The sequence below is a fragment of the Haplochromis burtoni genome, unplaced genomic scaffold (genome assembly GCF_018398535.1).
Source record: "Haplochromis burtoni strain Fernald_Lab_line unplaced genomic scaffold, NCSU_Asbu1 Contig_556, whole genome shotgun sequence".
NCBI lineage: Eukaryota > Metazoa > Chordata > Actinopteri > Cichliformes > Cichlidae > Haplochromis > Haplochromis burtoni.
Genome location: NW_024582917.1, coordinates 162,842 through 184,719, shown reverse-complemented (window position 1 = coordinate 184,719; position 21,878 = coordinate 162,842). Strand labels below are relative to the sequence as shown.

Here is a 21,878-nt window from a genome sequence, read left to right as displayed (position 1 = left end):
GTTGGTATTACGGTTTCATTTTTAGAGTTTTTACTGCTGATGTCTCTATCGCCATGACGACAGCGGGCTGATATTTTTCTCAGTCTTCCATAAACCACTTTGTGTATGCGCTTCAAAAACTAGATCATTATTCATTGTTCTTTTTTCTCCATTAAGCTTCACACTTTCTGTGTGTGCGCATGTGTGCTCATTAATTGGGAAATGTCTGTCTACTGTTTTCCACTACATAAACAGACTAATCTGGTGCCCTCGGTTATGTCCAAAGTGTAAATATCTGAGTCTGATATGTTTACTCTGTAGATAGGAGAGAGGAAGTGGGGCTGTGTGTGTGAGGGTGTGTGTGTGTGTGTGGGTGTGTGTGTTTATTGTGTATAAAAGATGCTGTAGGGAGCAAGCTTGTGATTGGCTGATGAAATATCAACTGGTTATGCATATAATCGGCGCACACTACTAAAAAAGGTTTTGTTTTACAAACTTATTATGTTCATAAAATTTCTGAAATTTGGACGGAAAAAAATCCTATTCGCATTTTCCACTAGTAAACAACCTGTTCTGGCTCTAGAGCATAAAAAAATCTGAAAACTTCTGTTTGCAGTGATGCAAAAAATATGGATAAGCGAGGAGTTTTCATATATCTAATAAAAATGTAAGTAAGCAAGTAATTTAAGCTATAAATAAAAGCACTAGCTGTTCATATAGCATTGTGGTGTGGTGATTAACACTGTTGCTTCACATCAAGAAGGTCCTCGGTCTAAAACAGCATACTCCAGCTTCCTCTGACAGTCCAAAGATGTGGACTTAGATTAATTAGTGTGTCTAAATTGCCCAACAATGTGAATGGTTGTCTGTCTCTCTATTAGCCCCACGACAGGCTGGTGACTTGGTGTGCCCGCCTCTCACCGTAGGGCAGTTGGGATAAGCTCCACCAATCATTAGTTATTATTAATCTCTGACTCTCTTTCACAGTGTCTTTTGTTCTGTCTTCCTCCCTTCACCTCCAACCAGTTTCGGAACATGGCCGCCCCTCCCTGAGCCTGGTTCTGCCGAAGGTTTCTTCTTGTTAAAAGGAAGTTTTTCCTTTCCACTGTCACCAAGTGCTTGCTCAAAGGGGACCTTTTGATTGTTGCTGCTTTCTCTCTATTAGGGGCGACCATGGTTCAGGGGGTTGGGAAGCTCATCTGTACCTGGAAGGTTGCCGGTTCGATCCCCCAGCTCTCTCTGTCCTGGTCGTTGTGTCCTTGGGCAAGACACTTTACCCTACTGCTGCTGGGCAGAGGGGCCGATATGGCAGCCTTCTGTCAGTCTGCCCCAGGGCAGCTGTGGTTACAACTGTGGTCTGCCTGCACCAGTGTGTGAATGTGAGAATGAATGAATAGTGGAACTGTAAAGTGCTTTGGGTGCCTAGAAAAGCGCTATATGAGTGGTTCTTAACCTTGTTGGAGGTACCGAACCCCAGCAGTTGCATATGCGCAGTCACTGAACCCCTTTTTAGTGAAAAATAAAATATGATGTTTTTCAAATTCAAGACATAGATATGTTTTTTACTGGTGCACAAAATGAGCCGTGCATGTCACGGCGGAGGCTCTGCCGAACCCCTGAGATCGACTCACCGAACCCCTAGGGTTCGATCGAACCCAGGTTAAGAACCACTGACCTATATAAATGCAATCCATTATTATTATTCTAACGTCTTCACCTTACAATATAAAGCTCCTTCAGGCAAATGTTGTTATTATTTAGCGCCATATATATAAAGGGAAGCAGAAGAGAACGTTCACTAAATAATCACTGGTGAAACAAATAGTTAGTCATTATATTGTAGCTAATTGAAGCAGATTTATAAAAATATTACTTATTTTCAAATACCAAATATTTTACCCTGAAATAAACCCTCTTTCTTCTGTTGACGTGAACTTGGCCTTGTGTTTTCCAGTGGGATTGATGCAATAAATGAGTCAATAAATAATAACAGAATTTATGTATTATGTACTTCTTGTAAATCTTAGTGGAAAGCTTTGTAAGCATTTATAACTTAAAAATAGTTTGGATGGTATTTCTCACACACGCCTCAGTGTTACTTCTTTAACGCTGTCTTACTTTTAGAAACGAGTGGTTGCAGACAAAAGAATCTTATCAGCATCTTTGCTGACTATAAATTTAGAAAGGTGTGTTATAGGCTCATTAAATGGGTTTTTGTTCTTAGTCCTTTGTTTCCTGTGGTCGTTGTGCTCATTATGCTCCTTGCACAATTAACACTATGCTACAAGATAAAACAAAATACCATGTTTACATGTTTTTGTCATCTCAGTTTTTATTAGTCAAGTCCTCCATCCTCAATACAGTAAGTGAGGATTGAGGAGAGTGCAAGAAGCCACATGGTGATCAAGGAACTAGATGATATGATCAGACAGGCCAGCTGCAACTATACCTCGATCTTTATGACAGTGCTAATCAAAAGTATCCAGACTCTCTTTATACTGTCTGTTTAAGCCCACATCTGCTGGGATTCATGAACCAACTTGTAGATTAAACAAGAGAGTGTAGGAGCAACAGATAAAGGCCTTAATGTGGGATAAGTGGCAGAAAAGAACCAAAACAGGCCACCCATAATTTCACAGTAGGTGGGCTGCTAACAGCCATCATTTGATACACTGTGTTGATATAACCCGCTTCTTTTTGCCTGCTGAAACAACTGCCCTCATTAAAGACTTAATTCTCTCCCTCCCACCTCCCTTTTACTCTTTTCTGTCTGTCACAGGCTTTATTTTCCTCCCATTTCAGTTCATTTCCCTGATAGCATGTGGATAAAAGAGCCAGCTCCTAGGGCATGCTGGTGCCCTCAGTGACTCTTAAGTGTCTGAAGAGGCCATGAAGCTGTGGCTAGATGTGGCTAGGTGCCAGCTAAGCCACAGATTACTGGCACTATTGCTAACAGTGCCCCGGCTGCCAACACTATGATCTGCTGTTATGGCCTAATTGTTCTCTTTAGCTCTGAGGTGATATACCATGTCTCCCTGGGAGCTCCACGCAGAGCACCAACCAGCTCGTGCACAGAGATACAGTTGACTGAGGTTGGGCCAAATTCTTATGTACAGATCATTTCACACACTGCTTGTAACTTTCTGGTCTAACCTTTAAACAAGGCAGATCTGAAGAGTTTGAAGCAAAGCCAAATGCAACTGGTTGAACAACCTGAGAAATTACAAAAGGAAATGTGAGCATCAAATTTAGTTTAACATATTTCTCACTGGGTAAAGACACACTTTAGAAACCTTGCTCATCATGTGAACGCCACTAATCACCAAGCTTATCCTTATCCTTCCCATATTGCTTTATTTAAGTATGGAATTACTTGGTGGCTGTTTGTCAACTGCACTGTAAATTCAGTCATGCTCAGTGATTTGCTAGAATGAGAAGGGAAGGCTTTCTTTGTAACGTGTCTTCAACTAGGGCCATATAGACGCCATAAAGATTTAACCCAAGGAACTCTGAAAAATCAACAGTAACCAGCACCCTCAATTTAATGTAATCTCGCCAATATCATGAGGAAGCAAATCCAGATGTTTTATTATTCATTGTCTGTAAGTTAGAAATGTAAACAACTGCTATACAAAACCACAAAAAAGCAACAAAAAATTTGCACACACAAATACACAAGACTTAGCACCCCCAAAGTAATACTTCTCCACCCCTACTCCAATGACTATGAAGGATGAAAAAGTTTTGAATGTTAAAGGGGTTACTTTGTTCTGTTTTTAATGCCTGCACAAGTGCAGGATCATTAATATCTAATCTGGCTGCAAAAATGCTCAAGGTACATACAGATATGGGACTATTAGCTGGTTACGGATTATAATTTGATGATTAAATATTGAGCTGAAGTTAATTGTATTTGCTTTACTTGAAGAAAGTCAAACACACTCGAAGTACTACCTATAGTAGGTAGCTTTATTTACACACCAAATTCATTTACACACGTTTCTCACTGTGAGGAGAAAACTAGTACACCAAGAGATAGTGAAGAGGGCAACAAATGGAGTAAAAAGGCCAAAGGCACAAAGAATGAAAGCAACATAGCTACTGTGAAGGAAATGTACTCAACAAATGAATGACAGCCATAGTGAATATATCTCACTTGCTGTGCTTTGGTCAGTGGCTTATGTCATAGACATCAACTGACAATACCAGTTGATCAAAGACATGGCGTTGAGTGATAATTACTTCTGCAGCCTGCAGAGCAGCTGTCGGGTGAAGAAGATTACACTGCAACTGATGTTCTTCAGCTCTGTTTGAGTATTCATTACCACAGCAGCTTAGTAAGTCAAAAGAGGTCAGTAATATTCAAGACCGTCAAGACTGACAGGCTCTTTGAGTGACCTTAATCAGATAATGTGGAGGTTTTGGAGGCAATTTTTGAAGTTTGCAGACAAAAGATGATGAGAAAACATCACCTTTACCACCTGTTTTATTATATTATAAATCTCTATGATTAAGATTTGCAAAGCAAAAAAAAAAGAAAAGAAAAAAAAAGTATTTAAACCTTTTAAAGACATGTAAGGTTTTATGGCCAAGACTGCTATGAATACATGTAACTGGGGAAATACAACACAGCCAGGAAGCTTCTGATTCATTGAACTTCCTCTTTTGTTGAGCCCAGAGATGAATATCACAACACAGACCCTTATCTGACTTGCTCACTGCCAAAACACACTTGAAGGCGCACGACCGAGTATATACTTACAAACACAGAGAGATAATGAGCTGACAGCAAAGCACATGACTGAATGCAATTTAGCAACAGCGGGTACAGAGAATCAGATCAATTTTTTTAAAACTTTCATACATAGCTAGGCACAATGATGCATTCATCATTACAAACAAGGGTCATGTTTCTGCAAGGTTACGCTTATGAAATAAAATGAAAATGGTTTGTGTAACGACAAAGAAAGAAAAACACTAAAACAAACCTTGAAAATTCTCTCTCTCTCTCCACACACACACACACACACACACACACACACACACACACACACATATATATATACATATATATACACATATACATATACATATACATATATATATACATATATATATATACATATATATATATACATATATATACATACATATATATATATATATATATATATATATACATATACATATATATACATATATATATATATATATATATATATACATATATATATATATACATAACAAAGTGGTTTATTTTTGCACATAGACTATAAGAGGGGCCTAAAAGCACCAGTGTCAACAATTAAAATAATACATGGTTGCTCGATGATGTCGTGCAACTACACAAACTGAAGTTATCTGAGGTCTGTGTGGCCAGTATTTCTTTTTAAGAACACTGCAAGCCACACTACAAATAATAAAGCCATATGCTTAAACCAACTAAACAGCTGAATGGATTTCTGTATTTCACCTTCAGGCTAGTCAAAAATGAATCCAGAAACTTTAACTGATCTTTTTCTGCAATTTTTGCAATAAAAGTCAGCAAAAAGCCATCACAACTAAGTAAATAATGAAGAGCAGTCTTTAAAAGGTTAATACAAACACTGCTAGCAGGGAAAATAAATGTAAATGCAGAAGATTAAAAAAAATTCAGCATTCTATGTGGAGGAGTGGAAGTGAAAATGTTAGGTGTGTCTTGTATTTACGGTGGAGTCATAAAGCCATCAGTGACTGATGACTAATTATACCAATTACCACGACGGCAAAAACAAACTGTCCCTACCCTTTGGTGACATCAGGATGAGGAATTTGTCACTTCCTAACGTGTTTGGAGACAGTGGGCGATTGACGACTTCCATTTGTGTCAAGGAACCACTGAAACACTTCAAAAGCTGAACACTGTGTGTCTAGGCTCTGTTTATGTGGCTGTTTACTCTCTGCAACACCTGGAATTAGCCCAAGGCAGATGTTGACCCACACAGAGCCTTATGTCCACCCTCCCTGCACTCATTTGCAGAGTCAGCCTATAAAAATGGTAATCGTCCTCTTACACAAATCTAGATACAAAAATACAAAAGTAGATTGTTCACATTTAGTTCTGAGACACAGAATCAACACCAAAGCTTTATTTCCCGTCCCAGTGGAAAGATTAAATATACTGACTGTATTACAAGCCTTTTAGATGTCTTCCACCCACCTTCTATTTTCTCATTTTTCCCCTTATGATGATTATTCTTTTGTTGTAAGCTGTGAGGTGCTGGTCTGTTTGTAATGAAATCCAAATGGAGAAGGAGCTGGCTCCTGGCCGTAAGCTGGAACTGCCCTACTCCCACCCCCCACTGCTTCTCCTTCTTCCTCTGGGGAACAAGCCAGAGATGAAGGGAATGGGAATGATGGGTAGAGATGGACTGATCGATGTATGAACACATAGAATGAGCGGCTAGAGATTCATAAATAGATAACAGAGATTCAAATGGGGGAGGAAAACAAAGTGCGAGAAAGTCTCTCAGAGAAAGCTTATAACACTGGGGGCCGCTCGGAGGGTGATGGGAAACTATGTGTGTACGTGCTGCAGGAAGAGGCCTCGCAAACTGGGTGGGAACACACGCGCTCCAATAAGACCAGAGGTTGTGTGTCCTGAAGAACACGCGTGTGTGTTCTGTCAGTTCTGTCACTGGAGGAGTGTACTTTGGATCAGTGCATTGACTCACCGAAAACAAACACAAAATTCTGCAGGCCAGAGGATCGGAGGCACGCTGTATCCAAAACAAACAAGCGAAATCATGAAAATATAGTTGCATTGACTGAGGCCCAACCTTACCACCCCCACGCCTCCATCCGCCCCCTTCTCTTGCTCTATTGCACACAGACAGTCTGTCCAGTACACACAAAATCAATTACCTTTTGGCCCATTATTAACAAAATAAGTCAGATGGACAACTCAAACAGCTTGTGTCAACAGCGTAACGTTTCTCCCCTGAATGCTTTATTTCAAACCAACAATTAATTCAGCTGCCAAGTTCCAAAAGAGCTGCTTAGTGACACTGCTGGTTCTAAAACTCATATTTTATTTAAGCAAGTGAAAATCTAAACACCGCCCTGTGTAGCAAATTTGCTGCAGAAGAATACAAGCGACAACTTTGGAAATTTCATGAAAGAGACAATTGTTCTTAAATCAAGGTGAAAGCCAAGCTGTTGTCATGGCCATGTGCTGTGTTTTTGTCTGCCTATTAGCAAGATTTTGCAAAGACTAACTGACATGTTGGAGAGCCCATTAACCATTAACCACAAAATGATTTCTCTTCAGGTATCCTTAAGATCTGTGTTTTTGTAGTGTAGACCTTTGTAATCTGCATCTCCAACAAGTATTTTCTGCTAGAAAGGACGGATCACATTTGATTTAAAATGTCTGAGCCTGGAGAGATGATTTTCAGGAAGATGCTAGGTCAAACAGGGATATGGCTCATGGCTGAATTACCAGCATGGGACATTTTTCATGGGGTCGGGAGAGGTTGCAGAAAAAAAAGAAAAGAAAAGAAGAAAGCGCAAACACGGTCAACTGAAGCATCTTGAGCATCTGCAGGTCCTTAAGTGGAGCTGACATATATGTGGATCAGAGTCTATAGATGCATGTGTCTTACCCCTCCCCAGTGCACATGCTTTCACATTTAATTTTTCCCCATACTTCCTCTCCTCTGTTACTGTTTCCTTCAATGTCTTTCCACATCTTTTATTCTGCCTTTGCTGCTCATCACAGGGACTCCCCAGAGGTGGAGGATAATCCCTGTTCGGAGCAGCAAGTCTTTTATGTCCTGGGAAGACACACTGGATAGAGTGCTGCCAGTTCTTTTTCCTCTCTACTGATACCTCGATCAGCTTCCAAGCCTTGCTGTCTCCCGCTCTCTCTCTATTTCTTAATGTTTGTGCTTTTGAACATGTTCTTTCATTATAAAACCCATTTCTTTTGCCAGGGATGCGACTACCACTACTAGCCTGTGTTTACACAGCATCAGCAAAACAAAAACACAACGAGTCGGATGCATCTCGAGGTATTGGAGAGGAATCTGCCACTGACTGATTCTATGCACTTATGTATGCTCTGCATGTTTTCTAAAGCACACAGTCAAGGTTATTTTACAAGAATGTAATAGAAATGACTCTAAAAGCTATGTTCATGCAACTAGGACTATTATTTACTGTTATCAACTTCAGCAACTCAAGGCTGTCCTTGGTCACTGAAGATTTATTTGTCATCCACAACAGCCCCAAAAATATATTGTTGCATATTTCAATTGCTATACCATACTCTAGCCGAATTCTTTTCAAATCAAAATCACAAGATATAAAATCACCATTGAATATTTATTTTGGTCCAGGTTACAATGGACTCTAAAAAGTTCATGTTAACTACAAAAAAGTCCCTATAGAGCACTAATCACACATAGGTTGTTATTTCTCTGCCTTCCTATACATCATTCTTGGAAAGTCCAGAAGATTGTGGCTTTCAAGGAAGAATGTAAAAATAATATGCAGCCCAACACCAAAAAAATGTGTAATGTTGATGAAAAAGCCAAAGACCAGCCAAATTTAAGGGGAGTTAAGCTAAAGCAGAACCTCCAATAATGCTTGTATACAATTGCAAGTGCTTCTTTATTTCCAACAGATTCACAGCCCTGCTTTTCAATTGTAACCTATAAACATAACATTAGTGAACCATGACTTCCATCAAGCAGCCTGTTCAAATTAAGTCTTGTTTGAGATTGAGTTGGTTACAATGGCGTCAGATATTTAATCAACAGTTTAAGGACAAAAAAGGATCGTTTTTTTAATGCAAATGTTTTTTCTCCATTTTGGTAAAGAAATACACTTTATATGTTTTCTTTAATACTTGTATTATTAAAGTGAGGTTTTAGTACAGTTTTATAAACTGAAGGCTGAAGAGCCAGGTTAAACTTACCACATAAATTCACAGGTTGCTTTCGTTTAACGTTATTGAAAAGAAAAAAAAAGTTACTGTGTAAAAGCGGATATCTGATACATAATCTTGACCTTAAGAAAAAATTACAATGACAGACAATAAACCCTTATAACAAGCTATTTTGTGAAGCACAAAGACTTTTTCAAAGCTTTGAAAAAGCTTCACTATCAGGAATTTGTTTGCGTTTGGCCAGTGCAAAGAAATCTGAATGGCATCGACTAACAACACCACAGCAGCTCTTAAGTGACAGTTACTATATGTTTTTTAACCAGGCTTGAAAAAGGAAAATCTTTGCAATAAAATAAAACATATACATGTTGGAAAAGCTAAAACATGTGATCCCTTCGACTAGTCTCAGGTGTACACAGAAACATGGGAAAAGTTTTCAGGCTTTCAGGCAGAAAATGAGTCATTCTTCCACTCTTACCACCGAACAATGATCCCTCAGTCCTATCAAAAGGTTCCTTTACTGCATGATACTTTTTTCCGATGATGCAATGATGCAGCACAGATTTTCTGTGACATTTGTGCTGGGAAAGTAATTTTCAAGAAAGTCCTTTCCCCATCGCTAAAATCCATATTTCTTCTTGCCTGTGCCTCTCATGGCCTGGATGCCCGTGAATTACGTGTTGAGATTGGCTTTGTGACAGAGGCCAAATAAAGTGGGTGTTATGACTGGCATGTAGAACCACTCCTGAGAAAAACAGGTGTCGTTCATTGGCTTACACCAATGTGCCCATAACTGCAGAGCCATGTGATTGGTGGAAGGAAGACACCACTGCTCAGAGAGGAAGCCGCTGATGCCAGGCGTGTTTGTGGGCATGGGGCAGCGGAGGTGAAGGGAGAGAGGGAGGATGAGGAGGGAAGCGGGCGCCGCAAAGAACAGACCACCTGGATTACAGGCCTCAAAGGCCAGCCTGACAGAGTCAATCTGAACAACAGTGAACAGAAGACAGCCAGTCTGCTGACTTCCCCTCTCTTGCATTTTCACTGGCAGTCTGCCAACAAACACATGCTGCCCAGCAAAACTTTCAAAAGAGGCTTCAGCTCGGGTTTTTCCACCAACTTAAAGGGCTTTTTTCCCCTTTGCACACTGAAAAGCCAAAGTAAACTGATAGACTCAAAAACACAAATTGCAATATTAAAAAAACAAACAAAAAAAAAACATTTAAAAGAAAACTTGAAGCCTTCATAAGATGCAGAAGCAATGCTCATATTGAGATAACAATCCAGCATTCTAGGGTTAACAGGATAAATACATTAGCTGTTGACAAATACACTGGGAATTACCGGTTGATGGACCAACATTAGCTGACTGGAAGCTTTTAACATACCACTCAACCCGATCACTTACAATTTTTTCTTATTTTTATTAAACAAAATTTAAATACTCACTTATACACCAAGTCTGTAGTACTGCGAAAACTATTTGTCCCTTCCTAATTTTTTTCCTTCTTTTTTAAATCCATGCAAACAGTGGGGTGGAGTCATTAGTCAGTCGCAGGACCAATCTGGTCTATAAATGAGAAAACAATTGCCCCCTAAACCTAATAACTGGATGTGCCTGCTTTGGCAGCAAGAACTGCGCAGCATTTGGGATAACAAGCATTTGGGATAACAGACAATTAGTCTTTCACATTGCTGTGGAGGAATTTCATCCCACTCTTTGTACAATTGTTTTAATTCAACCATATTGGAAGTTTTTCTAGCACCACTCTGAAACCTTCATTTGTTTTGGGGTTGTTGTGTTTTTTAGCGATTCAGAGGTATACTTGCTGGTGTGTTGCAGCAAATCATTCAGGTACATGTTTGATGAAGCGCTTTTAATGAAATGCTGTGTCAGCTTTACACCAGATGTAACGGGAATAAAAAGTCTCGTCATCGATAGAATATTTTTACATCTTGATGGGAACCACCACATTTTCTTTTTCTTTTTTTACCTCTTCTTAATTTCAAGAATTATCAGAATCCAGCAGTGGGTTTGTTTTTTTTGGGGGGGGGCATTTTTTGCCGAATCTCTAATTATTAGATCATGAATTCTGACTTTAACTGAGGCAAGTGAGACCTTCACTTTTTTTAGATGTTGTTCTGGGTTCTTTTGTGACCATTGAGACATTCTTTTGTAGGCTGGCCACTCATAGGAAGGTTCACCACTGTTCTCCATTTGTAAATAACGGCTCTCGCTGTAGTTTGCTGGAGTCCCAGAAATATCCAGACTGACAAATGCCAATGACTTTGTTGCTTACCTGTTTTTGGATTTCTTTAGCTCGTGGCATAATGTGTTGCTTTTTTACCAGACAGGTTCTATGTACGTGATTTCTTGAATCAACACGTCTGTGACAAATGTGGTTAGCTTTGATTTAACAATAGCGGCAATTGCTTTTCAATTTCAAATTTGGAGCTTTTTTCCTTTAATAAAGGAAATTGTCATTTAAAATCTCATTTTGTATTTACTCAGGTCATCATTGTCTAATACTAAAATCTGTTTGATTATCTAAAACATGTTAGTGTGACAAGTACGCAAAAAATAAAATGGCACTGTGTATGAGGTCTTAGTGTATTCATACTGTTTAGTGTCCATGTGGGCTTTCACAAATGAATCAGTATGTAACTTCTACAGACTTTGCCCTTTACCCAGACAGATACTTCAGTCTAGCCAAAGGCTTTAGATGTGGTGCAAGAGGAGTCATTTCTTCACTTCAATCTATTTTCTTTTCTTCATATTTCTGCCTTTGCTTTGAGAAAAATTATTTTTCCTGCCCTCTTGGCACTGCATCCTCCACTGTGAGGTCACTCTGCCATATCTAACAAGGATCCTTAAGGCAACGAGGGTGTGAATTACTCTTTTCTTTATCCTTGTTGCATCCAGAAGTACAACACAGAGGAGGAGACAAAGAAATGAAAACACACAACCTTCAACAGAAGACAAGGGCTCAACCAAATCAGCAAACTAATGGGAGGAGGCCACTGGCAGATAACTTGCACAAACAGGCACACTCCTCTTTACCACACACATACTGAAGTGTTTTGCTTGGACTCAAATCCTTGCGATAGGGAATGTTCAGATGCCTGGCTGCCATCTTCTCTCAGCTGAGAAAATGCTGTCCTCTTGCCATTGGAGTGTCAGAGGAGGATAGTGAGGAGGACAAGACTCCCGCGGTTGTATATTGCCTCTGTAGATAAGTTGCACATTTTTCATAAACACACACAGATGCAAACACTCACCAATTAGACGAGCAAGTAGCAGGCCTAAGTTCCAACCCCCTGATCCCCCTATCTACCCACCAATTGTTTTAAGTCATAAATATGTTACCACACATGCAAACACACTGCAATGATTTGCCATGCATGACAGCATGGGTATGAATACATAAACATAAAAGAAACCATGAAGCCATCAACAGATTATTAATTTCAAAAGCCCCACGTACACCCACCCACCCACACACATCGGCTTTTAGAGTTAAACTATAAAAGATGATGCGCCTCGCATATATGCTTCAGCAAGTATCTGAAACCCATAGATGAGGAGGATATTAAAAAAAAAGAGCAAAAACAATAATTAAACACTCAATTTATTCAATGGAATTTTATTCGCACATGACATATTATGTATTTATGTAACTACTAAAAATACATTAGAAAATGTTTACAATTTTTAACCATTAAGTGGCTACTTTGCTTGGCAAGTGACCTGTAAAGTCAAGAATTCACAAACCGACTTATCTTAAGGCTTGTTAAGCCTCAGCTTTGTTAAACAGAAAAATATAAACAAGGGAGGATGACACCTCATGGAAAAGTTGCAGTTCATTCCCCTTTTCTGACAATCACTTAATTAAACTCGAAATGCAACATGTGTTTGCCTATTTTGAAAATAGCAAACTGCAGCTCCGCTATACGGCTATGTTACAGAGCGGCATGAAGCAGGATATCTGACAGACAGACAGAGGAACCAATCTGAGTGCTGTGCAGCTCGGCCCGACGCTGATTGATAGCTGGCTGTGGATCCTGAGGGGCATTGAGAGTTTAATCACCCATAACTGCAATTACAGACGAACACGTCAGACTCATAAAGCACTGAAACAAGATGAGCGCCTCCTTCCTCTCCTCCCCTCGGCGCACATCAGCCAAATTCCACTAAAGCTCAAGGAGGAACAAGGGAGCTGAAGGCATAACCTCAGAGAGAGAGACACACACAGAAAATCCCTACCTAGTGCAAAGCATTACAGAGGAATTGCAGAGCATTAATTAGTACTTTTAATATACTCATATGCTATAAAACAAGTCATTATGCACTCCACTTGTAGTACTGTTACCTTGTTGTGAAAACGAGTGGGTGTGCCATGTTTCTATAGAAGACATCTACTGTAAGGATCTCGAGGAGCCTTGATATACAAGATTCAAAAAGACTTTACCACAGCATTAGTGAACATTAACATATCAAATATGCAAAGCCACATACACACACTTATACCTAAAGCATGCATGTGGATGTGCGTGAGGGCACACACTCCTAATGATCACATAAAAGCTTATAGCACAGCATAAGACAGGCCTTAGGATGGATTAAGATGCACGCCTTTATCAGTGGGTTCCCACAATCCCCCCCTAGAATATCTCCGCTCTCTCTTTCTCCCTCACTTTCTTTTTTTGCTCTTCTCAGTCTTTCCATTTCCTCCATACCTTAGGGAGATTGCTAGAAGGAAAAATAAAAAAACAGAAACATTCTTCAAATATGTATGTGAATGGACTGGCCGCTGGCAGAGGGTCACCTCCGTTCAAAGCAGCAAACGTCCAAAGTAGTCATATTAATACTGAGGGTAAGATTAAAAGTAGATGAAAAGGACAGGCTCCTTTTGTCACCAGGTCAAATGTTGGGGGGGCTGGATGGTGTCAGAAGAATAGCTGATGTCATGATGGGAAACCAGAGATGAGAAAGCAGAGGTGGGAAAGGGAAAGCAGATTTTTTCTACAATGGTTTCATAGAACTGCAGGTCTAATAAACACTGTGTGCCTACCTTCTCCACATGTAAGGCTTTTTCCACCGTCAAGTATCACTTTGCCGCTAACAGCTGCTATAACAGACATTTCTGTGTAGGTAACCTTCCTTACTCTGTCATATGTCAATCAACAGTATACTTCTCCCACTGGTTGTTGCTTCAATCGCTTGTGTCAAAGTTCAGAGAACTTTGACAGTTTGAAGTGTCACTGATCTTCCATTATTTGAGCTATGTATCACTGCTATTCTATTTCTCTGTTAACACTCCTTCAAGGAGGGAAAAAAGGGGCTCTTTGGGTCAAATTTTCAAAGAACAATAACTGTCATTGACTACTTCCTCATACTATAAAGCTGTGCAAAATACCCATAAAAAGCTAAGGTGACAGCTGGAAATGGACAACATTTTGAAAAACATGAAACCCTTCACAGCTGGTGAGCTAGTACCAGAAAATGTCAAACATGAGCCCAGAAATGTACATCCAGTGTAATGCCAACGGAGGGCCAATTTAGACCTCTCCTCTCTTTTGGAGTGCAGATTAGAGACAAGCTTGAGAGACAACCTTTGAACTCTGGAGTTTACCGGGGGGCACGGCTGGTCACAAGATCAACAGAGCAGTTGATTCATGACACAGTGGCTACATTACAACACACTGCTGTCTGCCACATCTGGTCCCTTTAATAAAGAAGCCTTCTGCCAGGGGCAGTGAAAGTATTCCTTTGTGAACAGAGGAGGAAAACATCCCATCTTCCCCCTGTCATCCCCACTCGGGCAGATCTGAGTGTGTTCCTCTGCTATAGTAAGCGAAACCTTCCCACCTGATTGGCTGCAATCTACTCATCAGCTGCACAATGATGCGAGATAAAGAGGGTGAGCTGCCCTGTGTGTGAAAGGTCAACGCCTCTTGGCGCAGGGGAGCGCACACTATGTAAACAGGACAGGCAGAAGGATCAATCATGTAGAGCGTATTTATTAGTTTAGTTGGCCGAGAAGTACATTCACTGGAACATGATTCAGGACTAATCATATGGAGAAAAAGAGGCAGAGGAAAGAAACGGGGAAGGAGGGGAAGCGAGATGGAAAGAAGGGGGGGGGGAAGTAAGGATGTAGGTTCAAGTAGAGACTGAAAGTATTTTCCTCCACCTTTCTTTATGTATAAATTTGCACAACTAAAAAGACTGCAGGGTGGGTAAACACAGAAGAACTTCAGTTTCATCTTAGCTGAGCCATATGAACAAATATTGCTTGATAAATTATGATTGCTTCATAAATATAATAATTATATCCACAAGAAGATAGCGAATAAAAATACATTGATTCAAATTTCTTCACAGATTATTTTTATCACATTTTGATAAATATATATGTTTCCCATTACAGGGCTTCAGCCGAATAGAAAATATGTCATATACACACACCTTCATGTAGACCTGTTTTGCATGTTAGACTCCACATTTACTGAATTTTAATAATTACTACACCAACAGATGATATTAGCAAGAGCCTCACCTCCCATCCCACCATGACTGTTGTTTCATCTGTGCGGGAAATGGGTTTTCCCCATTTACTTAGTAAAATCTTTTTTGCCAATAATCCAGATGATGGTCCGCCTCACTGCATGCTGTGCTATGTGAAATTTTCCTGGCATCTTTCAATATTTGATATGGCACACCCAATAAAAGCAGCAGTGGAGTTTTTACAATCATCCATACTTACTGGACATTTTGAATATTTCTTGGAGCACTGATATGTTTTCTTGTCATTCTTTAAATTCACTCTAATCAGTGACAATTCCTTGGAAATCCACTTATCCACTAACAAATACATGTTAGCAGATAGTATGTGGTTGCGCATGTCCTAATATGGACTACTGCAATTCATTATTATCAGGAAGTCCTGAAAACTCGCTGAAAAGCCTTCAGCTAATCCAAAATGCTGCAGCAAGAGTCCTGAGAGGGAATAGAAAGAGAGAGCATATTTCTCCTGTTTTGGCTTCCCTTCATTGGCTTCCTGTTAAATCCAGAATTGAATTCAAAATCCTGCTCCTCACATACAAGGTCTTAAATAATCAGGCCCCATCTTATCTTAATGACCTTGTAGTACCATATCACCCTATTAGAGCACTTCGCTCTCGCTCTGCAGGCCTACTTGTTGTTCCTAGAGTATTTAAAAGTAGAATGGGAGGCAGAGCCTTCAGTTTTCAGGCCCCTCTTCTGTGGAACCAGCTTCCAGTTTGGATTCGGGAGACAGACACTATCTCTACTTTTAAGATTAGGCTTAAAACTTTCCTTTTTGCTAAAGCATATAGTTAGGGCTGGACCAGGTGACCCTGAATCCTCTCTTAGTTATGCTGCAATAGACGTAGGCTGCTGGGGGATTCCCATGATGCATTGAGTTTTTCCTTTTCAGTCACCTTTCTCACTCACTATGTATTAATAGACCTCTCTGCTTTGATTCTTTTTTTTTTTTACCTTTTTTTTTTTTTCCCCGGCTTTTTTTTATCCTGTCTTCCTTCTCTCACCCCAACCGGTCGCAGCAGTTGGCCGCCCCTCCCTGAGCCTGGTTCTGCCGGAGGTTTCTTCCTGTTAAAAGGGAGTTTTTCCTTCCCACTGTCGCCAAAGTGCTTGCTCATAGGGGTTCATTCGATTGTTAGGTTTTTCTCTGTATGTATTATTGTAGGGTCTACCTAATAATATAAAGCGCTTTGAGGCGTGTTGTGATTTGGCGCTATATAAATAAAATTGAATTGAATTGAAATTGAAAAAAAAAATTATATTTTACTGCTTTATTTTACTGCTGCTGCTGTTTTTGTCTTAAGATCCTGTTGATGTCTGACGTAATGATCCAGAGCTACAGAAAACACCTGGAAAGCCATAACAGATTATTTGCTCATGTCAGAAGAATTCCATCTTTAGCATGTTTTTTTTTTTAACTTTACAAGGCAAAAGTATTTTTTTTGCGTCTTTTTGGATTCTTTGTTACGTTGACACCAGCAAATTTGCAATTGTGTATAAACACTACCATACATCAGTCTTCAGGGGTTGTTGTTCAAAATTGCGCCCTGATATAACTAGTATCTAATAAAAGCAATAAGGTAGCCCCATGATGGATTAGCAACCTGTTCATCGTGTTTCCTGCCTTCAACAATGCACTGTTGCAGTTCTGAGCAACAATACACAGTAAGGTCAGTAATCTTGTTTTGGACCTGACGATTAAAATTTTAAACAGAAAAACTTCCTTTTATTTTTTATTTACCCTTAGTGTAGTGGATCAAACATGAAGTAAAAAAAACTCTGCAACCACTGCAAACATGATGTCAGACATGATCTCCCTGATGTTGATTTTAGACTATGATCTTTTTTTAAATTTTTTTAAATTTATTTTTTACTAACAGAACTTGCCAATGATCATATTTAAATAATGTAACATGTTCTAAAGTTAGATATTAACCCTCATTTCACAGAAACCTGCGCTTACTTTTAAAAGTAACGTACAGTATATGTGAAATCTGCTTTTGTGAAAGTACAGAACATGTCAGAAATCTTTTTGTAAACAAGACAGTATAAGTAAAAGGGAGTATATATCTACAGGTTGCATAAGGTTTTGTGACAAATATTAGGTCACATTCTGGGAAATACAAGATCAATAACACAGTTTCACAACACCGAGAGCAGGTCAAAGTTAACCTCTCATACTTTCTTCAGATAATATCAATATCTTAAGTCATAATTCATGCAGTGAGATAACAAAGTGCTGTAAAACTGTTAAATACACTTTTTAGCATGCTGCTCAGAGAATAGGGTTGTGCTCATTATGTAACCTGCAGGACTGCTGTGGTTAGGCATTAATTTTTGCACTCCCACATACTAATTGTGTTGCGTTCAAAAATAACCATTATGTGGACAGGTAGTCAGAAGCAAAAATGCTTGAATAACAGCAAAACAAAACCGGTGATAATAGACCTGTTTGTTTTTCCATGAGCCCTAAATGCTCCTTTAACCCTTGTGACCTCTGGCAAGGCAGATGGAGGCCAGAAAGCACAGCAAGCTGTTGTTGTATTAAACATGATGATGTCTATAGATACTTCAGCTCACATTCAGCACATCTCCAAGTGTTTATGCTGGTGTATGCATCCGCGCGCACACCAGCATAAAACTTACACTCTGTGTGCAGCTTTTCTGTGTCTCTCTCTTTTGATACATGCGTTTTTGACACTCAATAGTCTGTTTGGTTGTCTTGTTTCGATTTGCGCGTCGTGCCACTGAGCGAAGTCTGAATAATGGTGTCGGATGAGACAGTGCCACCACAAAACTAGCCCGGCTGTTGTGTAATCACCAGGCTCACACACACGTGCCCCGTCTGTGTATCACAATACATGGAACAGATGGCGGGGAGGGTGTTAAATAAACACAAATACACGCTCATTATCAGCTTGGGTTACAGGCAGCTGCTGCCGCTCATTTTGCCTTTGACATAGATGTCCTATAAAATCGCATCCCGATGAACACTTCACATAGAAGGGTGAAAACCAAATCACAGCAAGGCAACCAAACAAGTCATTTCGGATGCGGGTATTGGGAGTGGACGGTTGGGGTTAAATAATGTGAGGGCTCAGCTCGTTCTAATCACTCCCCTGAATGGTACACGCTAAATCTAAAATGCAATCTGTCACAGCTGGCAAAGAGATGAAAGGAACACAACATTGTAAATACAATAGATACAGTACATCAGCACATCAATGCAGGTGTACATGCACATTTGAGTCCAGAGACATAAATACAAGCACGCAAAGACACCCATAGCTATACAGCGACTGATCCTGGAAAAAGCAAAGCATTAGGCCTGCAGTGCTTTTCTTTCTGGCACTAAGCTCTTGTTCTGATGCTGAGGAGCTCTTAACTTGACCAGCATTAATAGATGACCACTAAATGCCCCACGTCTTCTAGATTATTTCATAATATCTAGCGCAAAACTTGTGTAAATGATTAACTCCTTCTTACTTCAGCCATGAGAGGATAAGATGTGATATGACACCCGTGACACATATTAAGTGTCAGAAAAGGAGAAAAACAAAACAGCAGAACTTACAATGATTGCCTTAATATGCCTTGTCTTGTTTTGACTACCCACCCAAACCCCACCTCCCTATGCCCCTAAAAAACACAAAACAATATTACAGAGAAGACTGGACCGGTGACTGTTTCCAATTTCTGTATAATGAATGACCTCATTCTTTTCTCCACTACTCTAAATCAAACACAGGCACCTATGAGCACGTGGCACTTGTTTTGGATCTGCTGCATTTTTTAAACATTACCCATTTTAATTTATCTCATTGCGCTGCTTTAGCTTGCCCCTTTCAATCTCCCCACATGTTTGTGAACTTGTTATAGTGATTCATAAAGGTCTGGCTAACTGAACCGCACAGCAAAACCATCTGATAAATAACATCCGATGGTGTGTCAATGCTAAACCATCAAGTTTAAACTCTCACTCTGCAATCTTTCACCGACTCTGCCACCAGCTCTTAATATGACTCTTCCTTTGCCCGTCCTCTGTATAAAGTCATGCCACCACTGCTGCACAACTACACCAGTCGATTAGCTCATTGTCAGTGACTGTAATGGACTTTTGGACACAATGCCCCCATGGCGTTTGGTGCGCTGTCCCTACTCCATCACAGTCACATTGACTGACCCGTCTGCACGGGCAGACACCAAAGGTCAACTTTCTGCAACAATGCCCCAGGTCTGCCCAGCACTCAGAGCCCAAAGACAGTGGGTAAGAGTATGGCTGTTAATTCAATTTATGGCATTTTAGGTGCACAAAGTCCACCAGCTTGCTTGTTGAGCCATCAACCACAATGATTGAGTAATCTGACCAAAGTGTTTCAGTGTTTGCATGATTATGTTCCTGCTCTTCTAGTCTCTGCTGAGTACATAACTGAGGGATGGAACTGGGATGTTAATTGTAATAATCTAGCTTTAATACTTTGATTTTGCTCATAATCAAACCAATTACCATGGTCTTCATGAGACGTCATCTCAGTTGTTGTTCTGTTTGTTTGGCAAAACAGGGGCTAAAGCTTTAGTGCTGCTAAAGCCAGTTCCTAGAGGGCCACCAGCTTCTCAGACCAACACCATGTCCCAACAAGACATTTCCATTAGGCACTGCATTACCATCACTCCGTCAATTGCTTTCTCCATGCACCTCAGGAAGTGGCTCTCTGTGGAGAAAGCACGGAGGATTGCAAACACTTCTCCCTCCACCTTTCACATCCCAGCATGTGCTGGCCTGCATTAGCACACTCGGATGGGCCTGTTGCTGTGCAGTGGGGACATGTGACATTGAGATATCAGAGTTCTGCCACCCTGCCTCCACCCACCATCCTCATACACACACATACAAACAGACATTTTTTTACAGACCTCTCTGGCCTTTCGTTCTCTAACCTACACCCATCAATTCTTGTTTTGCCCTTTGCAGGAGTCCAAGGGCGGAGCCTGCACGAGGTGAGGTGGCAAGTGATACATTTTTGACCTTCCACTTCATGAGATCGGCTTCATTGACATTCGGATACAAGTGCTCGTTTCCACTGCCTCTCCCTTCCCCCACCACCAAGCCAGCTATAATGCCAAGCATGTCGAATCACTTTAGCATCAAAATACCAACCGTCATCTCCCCCGTCCTCTCTCTCCTGCTAACTCCTTACCCCTCGCTTTCTCTCCCCCAACAACCCTGACTGTCCGTTTCCCTTTCTCTCCCCTCTGTTTATCCTCCTCTGGGGGTGGAGGGGGGATGCACAGAGTGGGATGATCTGTCGCTGCCACTGCCTTTCCAAAATCCCATTGACAAGGACAGAAGCAACTGACCATAGTGAGCAGAGGAATGGTTAGAACTGCCCCTGACAGCACTGAGCCCCAAGTGCACTCTGAAAGGACACCTGAGCTCCCTCACCACCTCGTTGACAAACAGGCCAGTGAACAAACAAGAAGTGAATAAGTCTGCTGTAACATTATGATGGATTTCATTTTTGTTTATGATGGAGATGTTTGTAATAGACAAAACAGACAAAATGAGAATGTCTACCTCCACAAAGTCAAACTCTACATTGAAACTGCAAAGATATATTACAGGTTATTAAACGCTTCTGCATTCTTGTTCCTTTCAATTGTGACTTAAGCCATGTTGGATGTTGCAAGCAAAGGATAGGAACAGGGAAACCATAGCCCAGAGAAAAAATAAGACTTTTGACCTCTTCCTTCTGTCTGGCCTCATCCAAATATCTTAGGTTCATCCAGATGCTAAATGGTAGCTTTCAAGATTCTTCATCATCTTAGAAAACAGAGAAAAAACAAAACAGGCGCCACAACAGATGGTATTCCTCAAAATCATGTCTTTTCACTCTCATTGTTTATTATGGTTATCTATCAAACATGGCTTTTTTCCACTGGGAGTAAATATTTTTGTCCATTGTACTTGCATGATTTATCCAAGCCTGTAGCATATTATTCTGCACATAAAGAACACAATTCTCACTGATTTTTTGAAGAGTATAGTACAGTAAATAATGGCTAAGTGTCCTTTTGTAAATGACACATGCAATTTTCTTGTATCTTGGTGCTTTGATGTTTGTGCATGGTTAGATGAGGCCAGTGCCCCTCAACACTTAGTCAGCCTGTCTAATATAAACAGGGCACTTTGGATCACGCTCAAGGATCCAGAAAAGCTGCACTGCAGGCTGATTCAGATGTTTCTATCAGCTAGCCATAGCAGAGATACAATCAGGAGTGAGATATCTGGGTCAAGATGCACTCATTCATTTATATTCATGCCATTGGTTAATTTGCCCATATATTCCAGAAGAAACCGACGTGCTTGGCTGTCATTAACATACTGTTCTGTGTTAGGCAACATGGGGC

The 21,878-nt window shown here is 40.3% G+C and overlaps 1 protein-coding gene across 6 annotated transcripts in view; it reads right to left on the bottom strand.

Moving 5' to 3' along the window:
• Positions 1 to 21,878, bottom strand: part of rxraa (retinoid X receptor, alpha a) — a 104,173-nt gene that overhangs the window by 49,463 nt on the left and 32,832 nt on the right. The window contains exon 1 of one of the 6 annotated variants that reach the window (XM_014329473.2): positions 10,355 to 15,921. The exons of 4 other annotated variants lie outside the window; for them this stretch is intronic. The gene's annotated coding sequence lies outside the window, so the exon portion shown is untranslated. One more of the 6 variants, XM_014329472.2, reaches the window with a different exon arrangement.